The sequence below is a fragment of the Scyliorhinus torazame genome, chromosome 2, assembly GCF_047496885.1.
Source record: "Scyliorhinus torazame isolate Kashiwa2021f chromosome 2, sScyTor2.1, whole genome shotgun sequence".
NCBI lineage: Eukaryota > Metazoa > Chordata > Chondrichthyes > Carcharhiniformes > Scyliorhinidae > Scyliorhinus > Scyliorhinus torazame.
Genome location: NC_092708.1, coordinates 61911099 through 61931137, shown reverse-complemented (window position 1 = coordinate 61931137; position 20039 = coordinate 61911099). Strand labels below are relative to the sequence as shown.

The window sequence follows — 20039 nt, the reverse complement described above, 5'->3', positions numbered from 1 at the left end:
GAAAAACATACAAAAGTTTGAGGTCACGTACCAACTGACTCAAGAACAGCTTCTTCCCTGCTGCATCAGGCTTTTGATTGGACCTACCTTGTATTAATTTGATCTTTTCTCTACACCCTAGCTATGACTGTAACATTACATTCTGCAGTCTCTCCTTCCTTCCTTATGTACGGTAAGCGTTGTCTGTATAGCATGCAAGAAACAATACTTTTCACTGTATACTAATACATATGACAATAATAAATCAAATCAAAATCAAACAATGTTTGAAGGCTGATAAATCCCCAGGGCCTAATAATCTACATCCCAGAGTACTTAAGGAAGTGGCTCTAGAAATAGTGGATGCAATGGTGGTCATAGAACAGTACAGCACAGTACAGGCCTTCGGCCCATGATGTTGTGCCGACCACTTATCCCAATCTAAGATCAACCTAACCTACACCCCTTCAATTTACTGCGGTCCATGTGCCTGTCCAAGAGTCGTTTAAATGTCCCTAATGACTCTGACTCCACCAGCTCTGCTGGCAGTGCATTCCACGCACCCACCATTCTCTGTGTAAAGAACCTACCTCTGACGTCTCCCCTATACCTTCCTCCAATCACCTTAACATTATGTCCCCTCGTGACAGCCATTTCCACCCTGGGGAAAAGTCTCTGGCTATCCACTCTAACCATGCCTCTCATCACCTTGTATAGACTCTGTAGCAGTACCCGCAGATTGGAGGGTAGCTAAAGTCATTCCAATATTCAAAAAGGGAAGTAGAGAGAAAACAGGGAATTATAGACCAGTAAGCTTAATATTGGTAGTGGGGAAAATTCTCGAATTCATTATCAAGGACTTTATAGTGGAACATTTTGAAAACAGTGGCAGGATCAGACAGAGTCAGCATGGATTTATGAAGGGAAAATCATGCTTGACAAATCTATTGGAATTCTTTGAAGATGTAACTAGTAGAGTTGACAAGGGGGAGCCAATGGATGTGGTATATTTGGACTTTCAGAAAGCGTTGGACATGCATAAGAGATTATCACTCAAGATTAAAGTGCATGGGATTGGGGGGAAGTGTATTGAGATGGATAGAAAACTGGTTAGGGGAAAGGAAACAAAGAGTAGGAATTGACAGGTGCTTTTCAAATTGGCAGGCAGTAACTAGTGGGGTGCCACAGGGATCGATGCTGGGACTCCAGCTATTCACAACATATATTCATGATTTGGATGAGGGAACAAAATGTAACTAGTGGGGTGCCACAGGGATCGATGCTGGGACCCCAGCTATTCACAACATATATTCATGATTTGGATGAGGGAACAAAATGTAACATCTCAAAGTTTGCAGATGATACCAAGTTAAGTGGGAAGGTGAACTGTGACAAAGATGCAGAGATCCATCAGCATGATCTGGATAGGCTGGTTGGGTGGGCAAATCAATGGCAATTGTAGTATAATTTGGATAAATGGGAGGTTATTCACTTTGGAAGCAAGACCAAGAAGGCAGATTACTACCTGAATGGCTGTAAATTGGGAGAGGGGAGTGTGCATTGAGACCTGGGTGTGCTTGTGTACCAGTCGCTGAAGGTAAGCAACCCAGGCTGATTTTGGGGATGGCGGGACTGACGTATGAAGAGAGATTGACTAGGTAAGGATTGTTTTCGCTGGAGTTCAGATGATCTCACAGAGACTTATAAAATTCTAACAGGACTAGATAGGGTGGATGCAGGGAAGATGTTCCCGATGGTGGGTGTGTCCAGGACCAGGGGTCAAAGTCTGAGAATTCGGGGTAGACCATTTGGGACAGAGATGAGGAGACATTTCTTCACCTAAAGAGTGGTGAGACTGTGGAATTCATTACCACAGGAAGTAGCTGATGCTAAGTCATTGAATACATTCACGAGGTGGCTAGATATGGTACTAAAGACGAATGGGATCAAGAGTTGTGGGGAGAAAGCAGGATGAGGCTATTGAGTTGGATGATCAGCCATGATCATGATGAATGGCAGAGCAGGCTCGAAGGGCCAAATGACCTCCTCCTGCTCATATCTTCTATGTTTCATATAATGTACCACCACCACAATCAATGGAAGAGGGATAGGAACTGAATTTGGCGCATCTTCTTTATACAGGATTAAATAATCATCAATTAGATATTCTTTCCAGGTTTTGCTCACGTATGGATTTTTCAGTTATCTCCAAATGTCTTCAAAGTAACTATGCATGACCTTCAAAGCCACCGGGGAGGATTCAAATTGGTAACAAGCCCTAAATCCATCTGTGAAAATTATATTTATAATTGTGCTTGACATAGTGCACAAAGGAAATTCTGCCCCATGAAAACAGCCAGTGATAATCTCGAAATGGAAGTTTTGTGGTTTTCAACACAAGTATCAATTAATATTCAATTTAATGCTTCATCTTTTCTTATGAGGAGAGGTTGAGTAGGTTGGTCCTGTACTCATCTAATCAGCATATTCATGATCAAACAGAAGCCACCAGGAAACATGCGCTGTAAAGGATGGAAGATAAAATGATGTTATTTTTTAAAAACTTTGATTTTGTCAAGACAGATGGTCAAGTGATTAAACTTAAGACCTCCAAAAACACAGACACTTGGCTCAATATGAAAATCAGGTCATCATTAACATTGATGCTAATGATATGCTGGGAGAAATTCACACTCGCTTTCCAAACATTCACAGTTTGAGAAGCATTTGCAGCCAATTGTTCCATTTGGATACAGGACAGAAAACTAGTTCACATGTATCAATTAAAAGTTGGCAAGATGGGCCAATTAGTAATCATAACTGTCTGTGCTTTGGATGACAGGGAGCCAATGCAATTTACAAAAGTTCAGCCAAAAATAAAATTTATGTAATGCAAATACTTGTCAAAAATCTCCTTGGGAGTATCTAATAATGCTACTTCAGACTTTTAAGGCGCCTCTGTCTGTAACATAAATTCATTGACAAATCCATTTTTCTGTCATGGAAGCATTGTAGGTTAATAGACTACTGGCCATATGTTATCATAAGACAATTAGAGAGTAGCAGCTTGAATTGTTTGGTGAATTCTTCATTTTCTTGAATGATTGATTGTGACAGAAATGTGGGGGGAAATATGAGAATGTATTAAATCAAAATCGGATTGGTGGCCCCGAATTGACAGTCAGTTGAAAAGATTAATGGGCCATAATTTGCTGTAGGAGTAAATCCCATGGCATTTGCCATTAGTTAAACTTGCCCTTGCCCATTTAATCTTGACAATATTTTACGTTGCAAATTGATGAAAGTGTGAGATGAAAAGCTTGCAGGGAGGAAAACCAGGCATCTGGGAGCTGAACAAACAGGGCGAGCAACTGTGAATTGTCTTAACTGCGAAGATTGAAAGATTGCAAAATAAAAGCACAAGAGCCGAGAATGAAATGTAAATCAGCGTGGTTGAATTCAATGCCAAACCAGGCTCATTAAGAGAAATAATGAGGCAAGGAAGTTGAAATTAAGAGAGGCGCAATGAAAGAGAAAATAAAAGTTTTTTTAAAAGGTTCCATTTGAAATTTCACGTTCTTAAACTATTCGACCACAAGATTGCACACTTGCAATAATTAATCTTCATTGGCGGTAATTAATCAATCATTAAAGAATCTGACAGCTAACCCAGGCTTAATTAAAGATATATGGACATTAAATGGTTCCAAAACAGGCACCTTGTGTCACTTTAGACAAGCTTTAACTTTGATTACCTTAGTTTGTATCTACTGCACAAGTACACCAATTTGATGCCACTCAATGCATTTCAATGGCGAGGTCGATGCCAAGATGCCATGATGCATCTCAAATAGCAACTTTTACATTCTCACACATAATTGTACATAGTCCTTTTGTGAAGTTCCAGTAGTATTTCCACATAACATCTTTGGGTGCTATTAGCATGCCAGTTATTTTGACTGCAAATCACAGACCGATATGGATAATTTGCTATTTGTTATCTTACAAGTTGACAAACATACAATTTTGCAAGCTTGCCAAATGAGGCATGAGCAATATTTTATCAAAACATATCCAGCTGACAGTGGACAATTGTTAATGGGAATAATAATCAGAAAATAAGCACTTATATATGTGGTGGTAGAAATGTGACAATTTTGCACTGGTTGCCTGTTACGCATCCCACCCAATAATAATTTCCTTTAACATTAAGAAATAAAAAGCCTATCCATAGTTGAAATTAACCTCTTAAGCTATCTGTTGAATATAGGTCAATCATTTATTACAGTTTCTACTGCACTATGAAGCACAATTTGACCATATCAAAATTAGTTGTCAACTGGCCTCAGCTACATAGTTGTAGGACCTGACCAATTAGCAAGATTACTTTTCAACTATTATATTGTTCAATCCAAATGTGCAATGCACCAAGTGCCATTCCTACATCCTTTCCTTGTGACCTTCCACATTCTTCCTTTCAGATAACCCAATTTTCTCTCGAGTGCCTTGATTGAGCCTGCCTCCAGACCACTCTCAGGCAGCACATTCCAAATCCTGACTACTCGTTGGGTGAAGAGGTTGCTCCTCATGTCTCTTTCTCTCCTCTTGCCAAATATATTTCATTTGTGCCCTTTTGAGTCATTTGATGGCTGTCTTCAATCATAACGCTCATCAAGAAACCTTCGAGAAAAATCAGGGCAGATATTCCCTCTGTATGATTTGGTTCTTGCATGCATGGTGCCTGACGTGCTTTTTTCAAAAGTGTGGTAAGAGGGTGGTGAATAATTAGACCAGTGCAGACAGATACAAGTCAGTTTACATTTGGAAGTCATTCTGAATTTAGTATTACATATGTTGCTTTTATATTATGGGAGAATTAAGGGGGGGGATCCAGGTGGGTCCGCAAGCCCAGTCCCGTTTATTGTGTGCTTGCCCGGTCCCTTAAGCTATTGACGGTAAAGTCGAGGCCAAACTGCAGCGATTGGAGATCCTTGGCATGATTTGGCCAGTTCATTTCACCGATTGGGCAGCACCGATGATGAAACCGGATTGGAATGTTCACCTTTGCGGCGAGTTCAAGTTCACCGTCATTACGGCTTCCTGTTTAGACAGATATTGGTTACCCTGAATTTAAGATGTCTACATTCTACGTTTACCAAATTAGATATGAGCAATGCTTAATTATAGCTTAAACTGGACAAGACCTCAAGAAAATATGTTAGCATCAGTACTCGTAGTGGATTGTTCGAGTACACCCGGCTTCCATTCAGCATAGCATCGGTTTATGCATAATGGAAAGAATACTATGAGGTATCCCGCGCTTTGTCGTCAATCTCGATGATGTATTGATCAAGGGGGGTCATGAAGCATGAGTACCTGTGAAGCCTTGAAGTGGTATTACAGGGAATTGCGGAATATCGGGACCACCTATGTAAAGCAAAATACATCTTCAATGCTAAGGAGGTAGTGTATCGAGGCTACCGGAATGGCCTGCACCCTGCTGCTGACAAAGCACAGGCAATCAAAATGGCCCCTCCACCACGTGCTGCCACGGAACCTAGATCTTTCTTAGGGCTGATCAATTATTACGGCTGTTTTATTCCGAACTTGATGATGGTCCTGACCCCCCCTTCATTTTCTTCTACAGAAATGCCGGCCCTGGGTTTGGGGTGAAGAACAGGCGGCGGCTTTCCGGTTGATGAAGCAGAAGTTGGTTTTGTCGAGAGTACTGACCAATTTCGACGCCACTAGGCCCTTTGTCTGACGTGCGACGCATCGCCATACGGCATTGGTGCCGTCCTCTCCTATCAGACGGGCGACAGCTGGGACTGTCCGATAGCTTTTGCCTCCAGGACGTTGGTGTTTGCGGAGCATAACTATGCGCACATGATAAAAGAGAGTTTGGCAGTCGTGTTCAGCATCAAGCATTTTCATCAGTATGTTTATGGCTGCCATTTTTTTATAATTACTGATCATCAGCCACTGCTTGGACTCTTTCGCGAAGACTGCCTGTGTCCGAGAGTGAACACAGACCCACAATGGTGTTGGCTAAGGTGCAACATTTGGTTTTGTACGGTGGACCACGATGACAGCTTCCGGTAGAATTGAAGGCCTTTTCCACCAAGATGTCAGAGCTGACCGATTGTCGAAGACGGTATCCTCCTGTGGGGCATGAGGGTCATTGTCCTTGCAAAAGGGCACCTGGAACACCCCAGGGCTCCAAAGATGTAAATGCTGGCCAGGAGTTACGTCTGGTGGCCGGGACTCGACGCAAACCTTGAGGCAGTGGCCCAGCACTGCCCCATTTGTCAGGAACATCAAAAGCTTCTGTCAGCGGCGCCTCTGAACCCTTGGATTGGCAGGGCGTCCCTGGGCTCGCATTCATGTGGATTTCACTGGCCTGTTTTCAGGATTTGTGTTTCACATCGTGGTGAATGTGCACTCAAAGTGGCTGCAGGACCACAAAATAGTATCCATCACCTCTCACGCAACCACCGAACAGTTGCGCACATCATTTTTGGCCCATGGCAGACCCGTGTTACTCATTACAGACAACAGGGCCTCATTTACAAGTGAGGTGTTCGCTGCATTCACAAAAGCAAATGGCATGCAACATGCCTGCACCACTCTTTATCACCTGGTGTTAAATGCACGCCGTACAGATGATGAAGCTGGGCCTAAAGAAACAAACCGCAGGTTTGATGGGTACCAGGCTGGCGTTTCCTGTTCTTGTATAGAACCATGCCTCATGCTGTGACTGGGGTGGCCCCAGCCTAAATGTTGATGGGTCACCGACTCCAGACTTGGTTGAGCTTGCTGCCCACCGAAATTGGCACAAAAGTACACCGTACGCAAGTCTACTAGGTTGTTACCCTATTAGGCGTCACTTTCTTCAACATTTTGCATCTAATGAAGCAGTGTATGCCAGTAACTTTGGCATAGGTCCACGCTGGGACATGGGGTTTGTCATTCTTCAATCTGGTCACATATCATACCAGGTCCGTGTTCGAGGTCATCTAATGAAGCATCACCTGGATCACTTCCATGCCTGGAGCTCAGCCACTTTGGAGGCGTATTCCTCTATTTCTCAGCGGCTCTCCCCACCTCCCCCTCTCCCCATCAACCCCCTCCTCCCCTTATTTGCTGGCTACGAATAGGTCTTGAAAGAGGTTGGCAAACCTTCTCCACATGTCGTGGAATCACTCCACGGACCCCCGATTGAGAATGTTATTTTTGCAAGCTTTAGGAATTCACCCAGGTCTGAGAGCAACTCCAAGGCTTTCGGAGGTTCTGCTGACTTCCACCCCAGCAGAGGTCTCCGCCGGGCGATCAGAGAGTCGAAGGTCAGGGAGTCTGTCCCCTTCCTCGTGAGGAGCTCTGGATGCTCTGACACCGAAGACCGCCACAAACGTGCATGGCTCCATCTTAACCCCCACAATCCCCATGGGTAGCATGGTAGCACACGTGGCTAGCACTGTGGCTTCACAGCACCAGGGTCCCAGTTTCGATTCCCCGCTGGGTCACTGTCTGTGCGGAGTCTGCACGTTCTCCCCGTGTCTGCGTGGGTTTCCTCCGGGAGCTCCGGTTTGGCCATGATAAATTGCCCTTAGTGACCAAAAAGGTTAGGAGGGGTTATTGGGTTATGGGGATAGGGTGGAAGTGAGGGCTTAAATGGGTCTGTGGAGACTCGATGGGCCGAATGGCCTCCTTCTGCACTGTATGTTCTATGTTCTAATCCTGGACATGGCCTAGAAGAAGGCAGTCCAGAACCCGTTGAGTCTGGAGCAGAAGCAGAACACATGGGTATTGTTGGCCGGGCCTCCCCTGACACCACTCATGCTTGTCCTCCACCTCCGGGAAGAATCAATCATGCGTGATTTGGTGAGGTACGTTTTGAAATACTATGGAGCAGAGTATCTCACATAAAAGGTGTAAGAATAATTTCCTTTGTCGAACACTCTTCCTTTAATTGATGGAAGAGTATTTGTAAATAATGAAAAGAATAATGGACGCGATTCTCTGAAATGGAGACTAAGTGTTCGCGCCGTCGTGAACGCCGTCGCGTTTCACGGCGGTGTGAAACGAGCGCGGGGACTACCGATTCTGGCCCCCACAGGGCCTGACACAACATGGCGTGGGGGTTCAGGGGCCGGCCGCGCAACAAAGTAGGCCCGGGGGGTGGGGGGGGGGGCGGGGGGAGAGGCCGGCCTGCCGATCGGCGGGCCCCGATCGCGGGCCAGACCCCATCGGAGGTCCCTCCCCCCCCCCCGGGAACGGTGCACCCCTCCCCCCCCCCCACAGGCCGCCCCCCGACCCTTCGCGCAGAGTTCCCGCCGGCAGCGACCAGGGGTGAACGGCGCCGGTGGGACTCTTTTTTCCGCACGGCCGCTCGGCCCATCCGGGCCGGAGAATCGGCGGCCCCGCCGCGGACAGCGGCCCGTGACCGACACCGTGGCAAACGCGCCGGCAAAATTGGTGCCGATTCTCCGCACCTCGGAGAATCGAGCGCCGGAGCCGGGACGACGTGGCGTGGTTGAGGCGATTCTCCGGCCCGGCGCGGGGCTGGGAGAATCGCGCCCAATATCCCATTAGGCAATAAAGGTGCAATCAACATTCAGTCTTTGATTTACTGATAAGAATGCCAAGTGTTAATTTATCCTGACTGTGAAAGACATTCTAACCCTCAACATTAACTCCATCGACTAAATTGCTCCAGGACCCAAAGAATGCTGTAGGGTTTGTCTCCATCTGAACTAAGATGGATTCTTACAGGCTTGTCTTGGATAGCCAGGCGACACCATGTATTTATCTTGTTGCTTTCTCTGAAAATGATTTTTTTATTTTGCTGTTTGATTTATGCCAACGATGTGACAAGTTAACTCACAGGAGAATAATAACTCTCACTCGAGCTTACTATCTCAAAAATAATAAAACACTATGGAATCTACTTTCAAAGGTCACAGCCAAGGTTTGAAAGAGGCAAAGCATAAATCTAGTCTCTTGAAACAAATTCAGTCCAGCTCTGTCACTCAAAGGTATCTGTCGTCACTCTTACCAAACGTAAGAGTATTAGAAACCACCCGAGACAGAATATGGTGCTGATTATACTTTCTTTTCCTGCTTATAAAACAAAATCAGCATTTTAAATTATTCCTTATTTGCAGTATTTTCTGAGTGGCTGTGCTAGAAAGGACATCAAAACAAGATTGTAAAAAAGGGATAACCTGAATCCACAATGTAATTTGATGAGAGATCTTGATTTTAAAACTCCTTCATTTGAGGCATGCTTTGCAACCAAGAGCTCTTTGTTAACAGTGAACACTACTGCAGAGATACTTGATGAAGCAGTAAAATGTAAATTAGTTTAGTATATTTTATTAAATTGTGGATTTTAATTCCTCATGATGATAAGACACTGGGGGAGAAATTTTCCACTCCTCTTTTCAGGGAGTGGGAATGGGAGGAAGTGGCAGCAGGGCGGAAAACCCTGAGGGAGTCCCAGAACTGCTAATACACTGAGAGATTTCCCCGATCAATTGTCCCTGTCCCCTGCCATTGATGCAATGGGAAAACTGACTTACTAAGTCAGAATCCATATTTGCATTAACATAAATATAATTATTAAGCCTTACACTTTAAACCCCCCCCCCCCGTTCCCCCCAATGGATTTTCCATTCGCGTGGGCGTGAGAGCACACTGACATGATTCACGACTGGCACCCCACGATGTGCACCTGGCGAATCAAACCCATCGGATGTACATAGGTGAGTAAAGCCCCCAAGCGAGGAGAGGGTTATGTCTGGGCAGCACCCTCGCAATGCTCCTGGCACTGCTCCCTGGCAGGAGCTTGAAAACACATGCAGAAGAAAGAAGCTGAAAGTGACCTTGATATGATCGGGCGGCCGGGTGGGGGGGGGGGGGGGGGGGTGAAACTTATAAAAATCCAATAGGACTAGACAGGGTAGATGCAAGAAGGATGTTCCCAATGGTAGGGGTGTCCAAAACTGAGAGACACAGTCAGAGGGTACGGGACACACCGTTTTGAACTGAGATGAGGAAAAATGTCTTCACCAGAGAGTGGTCGTGTTGTGGAATTCGCTACCACAGAAAGCATCAAACCACAATGTTTTCAAGAAGCAGCCAGAAGTAAAACTTGGGGCAAAGGGGATCAAAGGACATGGGGGAAGGCAGGATTAATCAATTGAGTTGGATGATTAGCCATGATCACAATGAAAGGGGGAGCAGGTTCGAAACACTAAATGATCCCCTCTTACTCCTATTTTCTATGTTTCTAGAGTACGATCAAGAAAGTTGGAAAAAGGCTTGCGTGGAACATAAACACCAGTATAGGAAATAATGTGAATCACTCTCCCCACCCGTGCACCCTCTCTCTCCCCCAACCATTCATGCAATCATCAGACAATCACTTACTTAGACACCAGTACCGTCCCACTGCTCCGACTGCCTCACCTGGGCTGCCTCTGCTCCGACTGCTTCACCTGGGCTCCCTGTACTCTGACTGCCTCACCTGGGCACCTTCCGTTCCGACTGCCTCACCTGGTCTCCCTCTGCATGGACTGCCTCACGTGGTCTCCCTTGATTCTGACTGCCTCACCTGGGCTCCCTCTACTCTGACTGCCTCACTTGGACTGCCTCCGCTCCGACTGCCTCACCTGGGCTCCCCCTGCTCCGACTGCCTCACCTGGTCTCCCTCTGATCCGACTGCCTCACCTGGGCTCCCTCTGCTCTGCCTCACCTGGGCTCCCTCTGCTCCGACTGCCTCACCTGGGCTCCCTCTGCTATGACTGCCTCATCTGGGCTCTCTCTACTCTGACTGCCTCACCTAGGCTCCCTCTGCTCCATCTGCTTCACCTGGGCTCCCTCTACTCTGACTGCCTCACCTGGGCTCCCTCTACTCTGACTGCCTCACCTGGGCTCCCTCTGCTATGACTGCCTCATCTGGGCTCCCTCTGCTCCGACTGCCACTCCTGGGCTCCCTCTGCTCCATCTGCTTCACCTGGGCTCCCTCTACTCTGACTGCCTCACCTGGGCTCCCTCTGCTCCGACTGCCTCACTTGGTCTCTCTCTGCTCCGACTGTCTCACCTGGGCTCCCTCTGCTCTGACTGCCTCACCTAGGCTCCCTCTGCTCCAACTGCCTCACCTGGGCTCCCTCTGCTCCGACTGGCTCACCTGGGCTCCCTCTGCGTCACCTGGGCTCCCACTGCTCCGACTGCCTCACCTGGTCTCCCTCTGCTCCGACTGCCTCACCTGGGCTTCCTCTGCTCCGACTGCCTCACCTGGTCTCTCTCTGCTCCGACTGCCTCACCTGGGCGCCCTCTGCTCTGACTGCCTCACCTGGGCTTTCTCTGCTCTGACTGCCTCACCTGGGCTCCCTCTGCTCCGACTGCCTCACCTGGCCTCCCTCTGCTATGACTGCCTCATCTGGGCTCCCTCTACTCTGACTGCCTCACCTAGGCTCCTGGTCTCCCTCTGCTCCGACTGCCTTACCTGGGCTCCCTCTGCTCCGACCACCTCACCTGGTCTCCCTCTGCTCCGTCTGCCTCACCTGGGCTCCCTCTACTCCGACTGCCTCACCTGGGCTCCCTCTGCTCCAAGTGCCTCACCTGGGCTCTTTCTGCTCTGACTGCCTCACCTGGGCTCCCACTGCTCTGAGTGGCCCCTGGAATCTACCTTCAAAATTAACCTTCCCAGTCTTCGCTGCTTGTCGAGTAACAGATTGGTTTCTCACAGAAGTTTCTGCTGATAGGCTCTACAGCTAGAACATCCTTCCTCAGATAGGGAGACCAAAACTGCACAAAGGATCAGGGGTCATGGGGAGAAGGCAGGAAAATGTGGATGAGAAAATATTAGCCATGATTGAATGGCGGAGCAGACTCGGTGGGCCAAATGGCCTAATTCTGCTCCTATGTCTTATAGTCTTATGGTCTTTTTCCAGGTGTGACCTCACCAAGGCCCTATATAATTGCAGCAATATATCCCTGATCCTGTACTCAAATCCTCTTGCAATAAAGAACAACAAAGACCTCTGCTCTTTGTGGTTTTTATAAATGACTTGGATGAGGAAGTGGAAGGGTGGGATAGCAAGTTTGCCGATGACACGAAGGTTGGGGGAGTTGTAGATAGTGTTGAGGGCTGTTGCAGGTTACAACAGGACATTGACAGGATGCAGAGTTGGGCTGAGAAGTGGCAGATGGAGTTCAACCAGGATAAGTGTGAAGTGATTCATTTTGGAAGGTTGGATTTGAATGCCGAATACAGGGTTAAAGGCAGGATTCTTGGAAGTTTGGAGGAACAGAGCTGTGAGGTTTTGCTGCAGCTTTATAAAACCCTGGTTCGACCACACTTGGAATAGTGTGTCCAGTTCTGGTCGCCACATTATAGGAAGGATGTGGATGCTTTGGAGAGGGTGCAGAGGGGGTTTACCAGGATGTTGCCTGGACTGGAGGGCATGTCTTATGAAGAAATGTTGAGGGAGCTAGGGCTTTTCTCACTGGAGCGAGGAAGGAAGAGAGGTGACTTGATAGAGAGTACAAGGTGATGAGAGGCATGGATAGCGTAGATAGCCAGAGACTTTTCCCTAGGGCAGAAATGGCTGTCACGAGGGGACATCATTTTAAGTTGATTGGAGGAAGGTATCGGGGCGATGTCAGGGGTAGGTTCTTTACACAGAGAGTGGTGGGTGTGTGGAATGCACTGCCAGCAGAGGTGGTGGAGTCAGAGTCATTAGGGACATTTAAGCGACTCTTGGACAGACACATGGGCAGCAGTAAATTGAAGGGGTGTAGGTTGATCCTAGATTAGGATAAATGGTCGGCACAATGTCGTGGGCCATAGGGCCTGTACTGTGCTGTACTGTTCTATGCTCTATACCATTTGCCTTCTTTACCGCTTGCTGCACCTGTGTGCTCACCTTCAGTGAATGGTGTATGAGGACATCCAGGCTTCAAATGAAGTTACTGTGAAAAGCCCCTAGTCGTTACATTCCAGTGCCTGTTCGGGGAGGCGGTTACAGGAATTGAACCGTGCTGCTGGCCTGCCTTGGTCTGCTTTCAAAGCCAGCGATTTAGCCCTGTGCTAAACAGCCCCTCTCCTCTCATTCTCCTCTCCTAATTTATGGTCATTCAGATAATGGGCTGCCTTCTTGACTTTGTTACCAAAGTGGATAACCTCGCATTTATCCAAATTATCTAAATTATCCACTCACTCAATTTGTCCAAATCACACTGAAGGATCTTCCATCCTCCTCACAGCTCACCCTCCCAACCAACATGGTGCCATCTGCCAATTTGGAGATATGCCATTTTGTTCCCTCATCTAAATCATTTATATATATTGTGAATAACTGGGGTACTAGCACCGATCTCTGCATTACCCCCCTAGTCACTGCCTGCCAATTTGAAAAATACCCGTTAATTCTACTCTTTGTTTCCTGTCTGCCAACCAGTTTTATATCATCTCAATACACTGCTCCAAATCCCATGCGCTTTAATTTTACATGCTAATCATTTATGCGGGACTTTGTTAAAAGCCTTCTGAAAGTCCAAATACACCACATCCACTGGCTCTCCTTCATCTTTTCTACCAGTTACATCCTCAAAGAATTCCATTAGATTTGTCAAGCATGATATCCTCTTCATAAATCCCTGCTAACCCTGTCATATCCTACCGCTAAGTGATCTACCATAAAATCTTTGATAATGGATTCTAGAATTTTCCCCACTACTGATGTCAGGCTTATTGGTCTATAATTACCTGCTTTCTCTCAACCTCACTTTTTAAATAGTGGAGTTACATTAGCCACCCTCCAATCTGCAGGAACTGTTCTGCAGTCTGGAGAATCCTGGAAGATGACTGCCAATGCATCCACTATTTCTAGAGCCACCTCCTTTAGTACCCTGGGATGTAGATTGTCAACCCTGGTGATTTATCAGCTTCCAAACCCATCAATTTCGCCAACACCATTTCTCCAATGGTATTGGAACAAGCACTGAGGTTAGCAAGGACATAGAGGCTGGAGTTTTCGTCAACATATGACAAAGTGTAATTTTGGGAGCGGAAATCAATGTGACTACGGCCGGCATCGTGATCTTCCCACACTTGGGTATTTTTTGGGAGGGGGACATGTTTTGCGCCAGTACCGAAAGGGACGGGGCCTAAACATGCCTGCCGACCTGGATCCTCAGAGATTGGGACCTCCTGTTCAAAGTTTAATGCAATGCCCCATTCACACCACATGAACATTGCAACGTCCACAGTCAAGGGAGTTACCCCAACCCTTGACCCCAAAAGAGAAAACAACCCTCCTCCTAAATGTTTGGGTCACCCCTCCCACTTCACAGGCAACAGGGTGACGTGACATCAGCCCCCCCATTTCCCTCCATCCTCAACAGCATCAGTCCCCCCCCACCGCTTCCTCACCGACACCAGTCCATCACCCCCATCCTTGCTAGCATCAGTCCCACCCACCACCCTCCCTACCAGCATCAGTCTCCACCCCCAGTCTCCCACACCAGCCCTTCCCCCACCAAGTACGTGACACTCCGCTATGGGGGTCACCAACAGTTTAGCCCATTCAGCACCCCCTTTCGGTCTCTCCTCTTGGCAGTGACAACTTGGCATCGTGGCAGTGGCCACGGGTGCCAGAGGCAGTGCCAGGCCACTGTTCTGCCATGTACCTAACCATTTGGTGGCTACTATGGGCTCCAAGCCCCACAACATGGGCATTATAGTGATTCCCGCCGGTTCCGCGTCACGCTGGCGGGTGGGAATATTGCATGCACCTGGAGGAATCGGTGTTGAGCTGACGTTGCATATTTAAATCCATTAAAATGAATGAGAATCAAATTCATGCCCCCGCTGGGCTTAAACGTGATTACGTCTGCTCGGAAGGCCCGGGAACCTCACAAAGTGTTTGGCACCTGGCACAAATCCCATTTCAGGACTCTCCCAGAATTTTACGACATAGCGAGATTTGTGCCTGTGCAAAGTGGTCTGAAAATCACTCCCAGCGTGTACTCTGTGTGGGAGAATACAATACCCATCATTAGGAGTAGCTCACCAGCCCACTACTGCCCAAATTGGTTAAGTCCTAAAGGAAAGCAGGTCTTCGGCAGGTGGGGAGGGGAGCAACAAGAGCTACCTTGCCCTCCCCAATTTATCTGTCACTGTAACAGGTAGGAACAGCCATCACACAGTCCTCGTGGAGGATTCATACTGAATTTAGCCTCCAATATGTGGTGTCAAGCTGCCACCATGTTAAATGTGATAGGTTCAGAAAAGATATAGTAGCTCAAAACTGTGCATCAATGAGGTGATGTGAGCCATCAGCAGCTGGATTGTATTTAACCTCAAATGCTAACCCTACATCGCAGCATAACCCTTGCTCTAGCATTACCATCAAGCCAGGGGTTCCGAAATAAAACAGAGAATGCTGGAAATGCTCAACAGGTCGAGCATCATCTGTGGAGTGAGAAACAAGTTAATATTTCAGGTCCAGAAAGGTCCGTTAGAATGGAAGGAAGATAACTGTTACAGGCCTTGATCAAATGAAAGGGGGGAATCATCTGGGTGATTATCAAGGTGCAATCATCTCAACCCCAGGGCATTACTGTAGGAGTTCTTCAGGGCAAAGTTTAACCATCTTCAGTTATTTAACCAATTCCTTTTTTTCACCATAAGGTCAAAAGTGAGGATGTTCTCTGAAGACTGGACAATGTTCAGCATCATTTGCGACTCTTCATACTAAAGCAGTCCATGTCTATAGGCAACAAACCTGGACAACATTCCAACTTGGCTGATTAGTGACAAATGATCTTTGTACCACACAAGTGCCAGGTAATGACAATCTCCAACAAGAGAGAATCTAACCATCTCCTCATGACATTCAATGAAATTACATCACTAAAACCCCACTATTCAACTCTGAGGGTTAGTATTGACCAGCAACCGAACTGGACCAGCCATATAAACAGTGTGACCACAAGATCAGTTCAGAGGCTGGCGGTTCTGTGGCAAGTAACTCACATCTAACAACTCCCAAGAGGCCTGACATCATCCAAGCAAAGTGGTTTGCTCGACTGGCATCCTATCCATCACTACCTCCACCACAAACACACAATAGTAACACAGAGTGTGCATCTACAAGATAGACGACAGAAACCCGCCAAGCCTCCTTTCACAGCATCTACCAAACCTGCAGCCTCCACGATCTAGAAATAACAAGGACAGTAGATAGATGGGAACTGTGTAATGAGACAGGATTGATTCAGGATCTCATAGTTAGGGATCCTCTCAGAAGGAGCGATCACAATATGGTGGAATTTAAAATACAGATGGAGAGTGAGAAGGTAAAATCAAGCACTAGTGTTTTGTGCTTAAACAAAGGAGATTACAATGGGATGAGAGAAGAACTAGCTAAAGTAGACTGGGAGCAAATACTTTATGGTGAAACAGTTGAGGAACAGTGGAGAACCTTCCTAGCGATTTTTCACAGTGCTCAGCAAAGGTTCATACCAACAGAAAGAAAGGTTGGTAAAAAGAGGGAAAATCGACAGTGGATATCTAAGGACATAAGGGAGAGTATCAAATTGAAGGAAAAAGCATACAAAGTAGCAAAGATTAGTGGCAGACTAGAGGACTGGGAAATCTTTAGGGGGCAACAGAAAGCTACTAAAAAAGCTATAAAGAAGAGTAAGATAGATTATGAGAGTGAACTTTCTCAGAATATAAAAACAGATAGTAAAAGTTTCTACAAATATATAAAACAAAAAGAGTGGCTAAGGTAAATATTGGTCCTTTAGAGGATGAGAAGGGAGATTTAATAGTGGGAGATGAGGAAATGGCTGAGGAACTGAACAGGTTTTTTGGGTCGGTCTTCACAGTGGAAGACACAAATAACATGCCAGTGACTGATGGAAATTAGGCTCTGACAGGTGAGGACCTTGAGAGGATTGTTATCACTAAGGAGGTAGTGATGGGCAAGCTAATGGGGCTAAAAGTAGGCAAGTCTCCTGTCCCTGATGGAATGCATCCCAGAGTGCTAAAAGCGATGGCTAAGGAAATTGCAAATGCACTAGTGATAATTTACCAAAATTCACTCGACTCTGGGGTGGTCCCAGCGCATTGGAAATTAGCAAACGTGCCATCACTGTTTTAAAAAGGAGGTAGGCAGAAAGCGGGTAATTATAGGCCAGTGAGCTTAACTTCGGTAGTAGGGAAGATGCTGGAATCTATCATCAAGGAAGAAATAGCGAGGCATCTGGATGGAAATTGTCCCATTGGGCAGACACAGCATGGGTTCATAAAGGGCAGGCCGTGCCTAATTAATTTAGTGGAATTTTTTGAGGACATTAACAGTGCGGTAGATAACAGGGAGCCAATGGATGTGGTTTATCTGGATTTCCAGAAAGCCTTTGACAAGGTGCCACACAAAAGGTTGCTGCATAAGATAAAGATGCATGGCATTGAGGGGAAAGTAGTAGCATGGATAGAGGATTGGTTAATTAATAGAAAGAAAAGAGTGGGGATCAATGGGTGTTTCTCTGGTTGGCAATCAGTAGCTAGTGGTGTCCCTCAGGGATCAGTGTTGGGCCCACAATTGTTCACAATTTACATAGATGATTTGGAGTTTGGGACCAAGGGCAATGTGTCCAAGTTTGCAGACGACACTAAGATGAGTGGTAAAGCAAAAAGTGCAGAGGACACTGGAAGCCTGCAGAGGAATTGGGATAGGCTAAGTGAATGGGCTAGGGTCTGGCAGATGGAATACAATGTTGACAAATGTGAGGTTATCCATTTTGGTAGGAATAACAGCAAAAGGGATTATTATTATTTAAATGATAAAATATTAAAACATGCTGCTGTGCAGAGACCTGGGTGTGCCAGTGCATGAGTCGCAAAAAGTTGGTTTACAGTTGCACCAGGTGATTAAGAAGGCAAATGGAATTGTATCCTTCATTGCGAGAGGGATGGAGTTTAAGACTAGGGAGGTTATGCTGCAATTGTATAAGGTGTTAGTGAGGCCAAACCTCGAGTATTGTGTTCAGTTTTGGTCTCCTTACTTGAGAAAGGCCGTACTGGCACTGGAGGGTGTGCAGAGGAGATTCACTAGGTTAATCCCAGAGCTGAAGGGGTTGGATTACGAGGAGAGGTTGAGTAGACTGGGACTGTACTCATTGGAATTTAGAAGGATGAGGGGGGATCTTATAGAAACATATAAAATTATGAAGGGAATAGATAGGATAGTAGATTTAGGACTGAGTTTAGAAGGAACTTCTTCACCCAAAGGGTTGTGAATCTATGGAATTCCTTGCCCAATGAAGCAGTCGAGGCTCCTTCATTAAATGTTTTTAAGCTAAAGATAAATAGTTTTTTGAAGAATAAAGGGATTAAGGGTTATTGTGTTCGGGTCGGAAAGTTGAGCTGAGTCCACAAAAGATCAGCCATGATCTCATTGAATGGCGGAGCAGGCTCGAGGGGCCAGATGGCCTACTCCTGCTCCTAGTTCTTATGTTCTTATGGAACCCCACCATTTGCAGGTTCCTTTCTGTGTCCCATTTCCTCCTGTCTACCTTCTTGACTTTGAACTATATCACCATTCCTTTAGTCTCTGGGTCAAAATCCTGAAAATCCCTCACTGCAGCACCATGGGTCTAGCTACACCAGATGCAGTTTCAGAAGATGGCTCGCCACCAGCTTCTCATTCGGGATTAGGGCTGGGCAATAAATGCTGACTTTGCCAGCGATACTCACATCTCATGGACATATATAAAACAACCATTGAACCAATGAGAAATCCAGGCCTTGGCATTCTTTGCGAGCTTGGGAACTTTAACTCCAAATCAAAGACAGGGTACATATTGTGCTGAATTGTACTAAAGAAATTGCTTGCCAACAGAAATGATCATATCATTTACATGACTCCCCAGGGATAGTCGCCAAATGTCACAAAAGCCCAAATGCTCGTTTCCTAAAACGTAGGGGAGTCTAAAACTAGAGGGTTTGGTTTAAAGTAAGAGGGGAGAGATACTAAAGGGTCTGGAGCGGTAATTTGTTCACACAGAGGGTGGTGAGTGTCTGGAATGAGCTGCCAGAGGCAGTAGTAGAGGCGGGTACAATCTTATCTTTTAAAAAGCATTTAGACAATTTTATGGGACAGCTGGGTATAGAGGGATATGATCCAAATGCGGGTAATTGGGACTAGCTTAGTGGTAAAAACTGGGCGGCTTGGACAAGTTGGGCCGAAGGGCCTGTTTTCATGCTGTCAACCTCTATGACTCGATGACCTGCCCAGGACTTGCCATTTGCTTTCAAGACCCAAATCACAGAAACTCTGCCTACAACTTTAATTAACTGCACTTGTGTTATGAAAAATATCGCAATTTATTTATCCTTTATGGCCAGATGCTCTCAGGTTTTCTTCACACTTTCCATATTTTAAAAAAATGTGCAAAATGCAATTTCTAAATTTTTACTCTGTGGATTTGTCATGATTTCCCACTGGCTCATGCTTCAGGTGCCACACTCGGAAACAGTCTTTACCACTTTTCTTTATCAGCCATGATAATGCCTACAAGCTTTGATGAAATAAATTGAACCATTGTAGCAATTATATTGATTTCATCGCTAATTTTAACCATCTTTTTTGACATGTTCTTCACACTTCAGTGAAGCACTTACATCAATTGAACTCAGGTTAGTTTTAATCTTGCAGAAACCGCACAGTTATTACTTTGGGCAAGATTCAAGTGATTACGATCAGCATTAGAAATTAGCAGCTCTGCAGTATAATGTGCGAGCTACCTTTCAATACCCTGTTGCTTCTTACCGCCCATCTGGTCATAAGAGCACAAGCCTCATATCCTAATTCCATTCAATGTGGTGACTGAGATTAGATCTATCTGCAATATTAAATAAACTTGACATTCCCACTACATTCAGTGATGGAAAGCACATAATTTATAAAGCAATATCCTTGATACGCCATACATTCTAATTGACAAAATACAGCACTACCCAGAGCAAACCAATAGATTTTGCA

General features: G+C 46.0%; 1 protein-coding gene across 1 annotated transcript in view; it reads right to left on the bottom strand.

The window, feature by feature from the left end:
- Positions 1-20039, bottom strand: part of LOC140406652 (low-density lipoprotein receptor-related protein 1-like) — a 1475832-nt gene that overhangs the window by 1096691 nt on the left and 359102 nt on the right. The gene's annotated exons all lie outside the window — the stretch shown is intronic.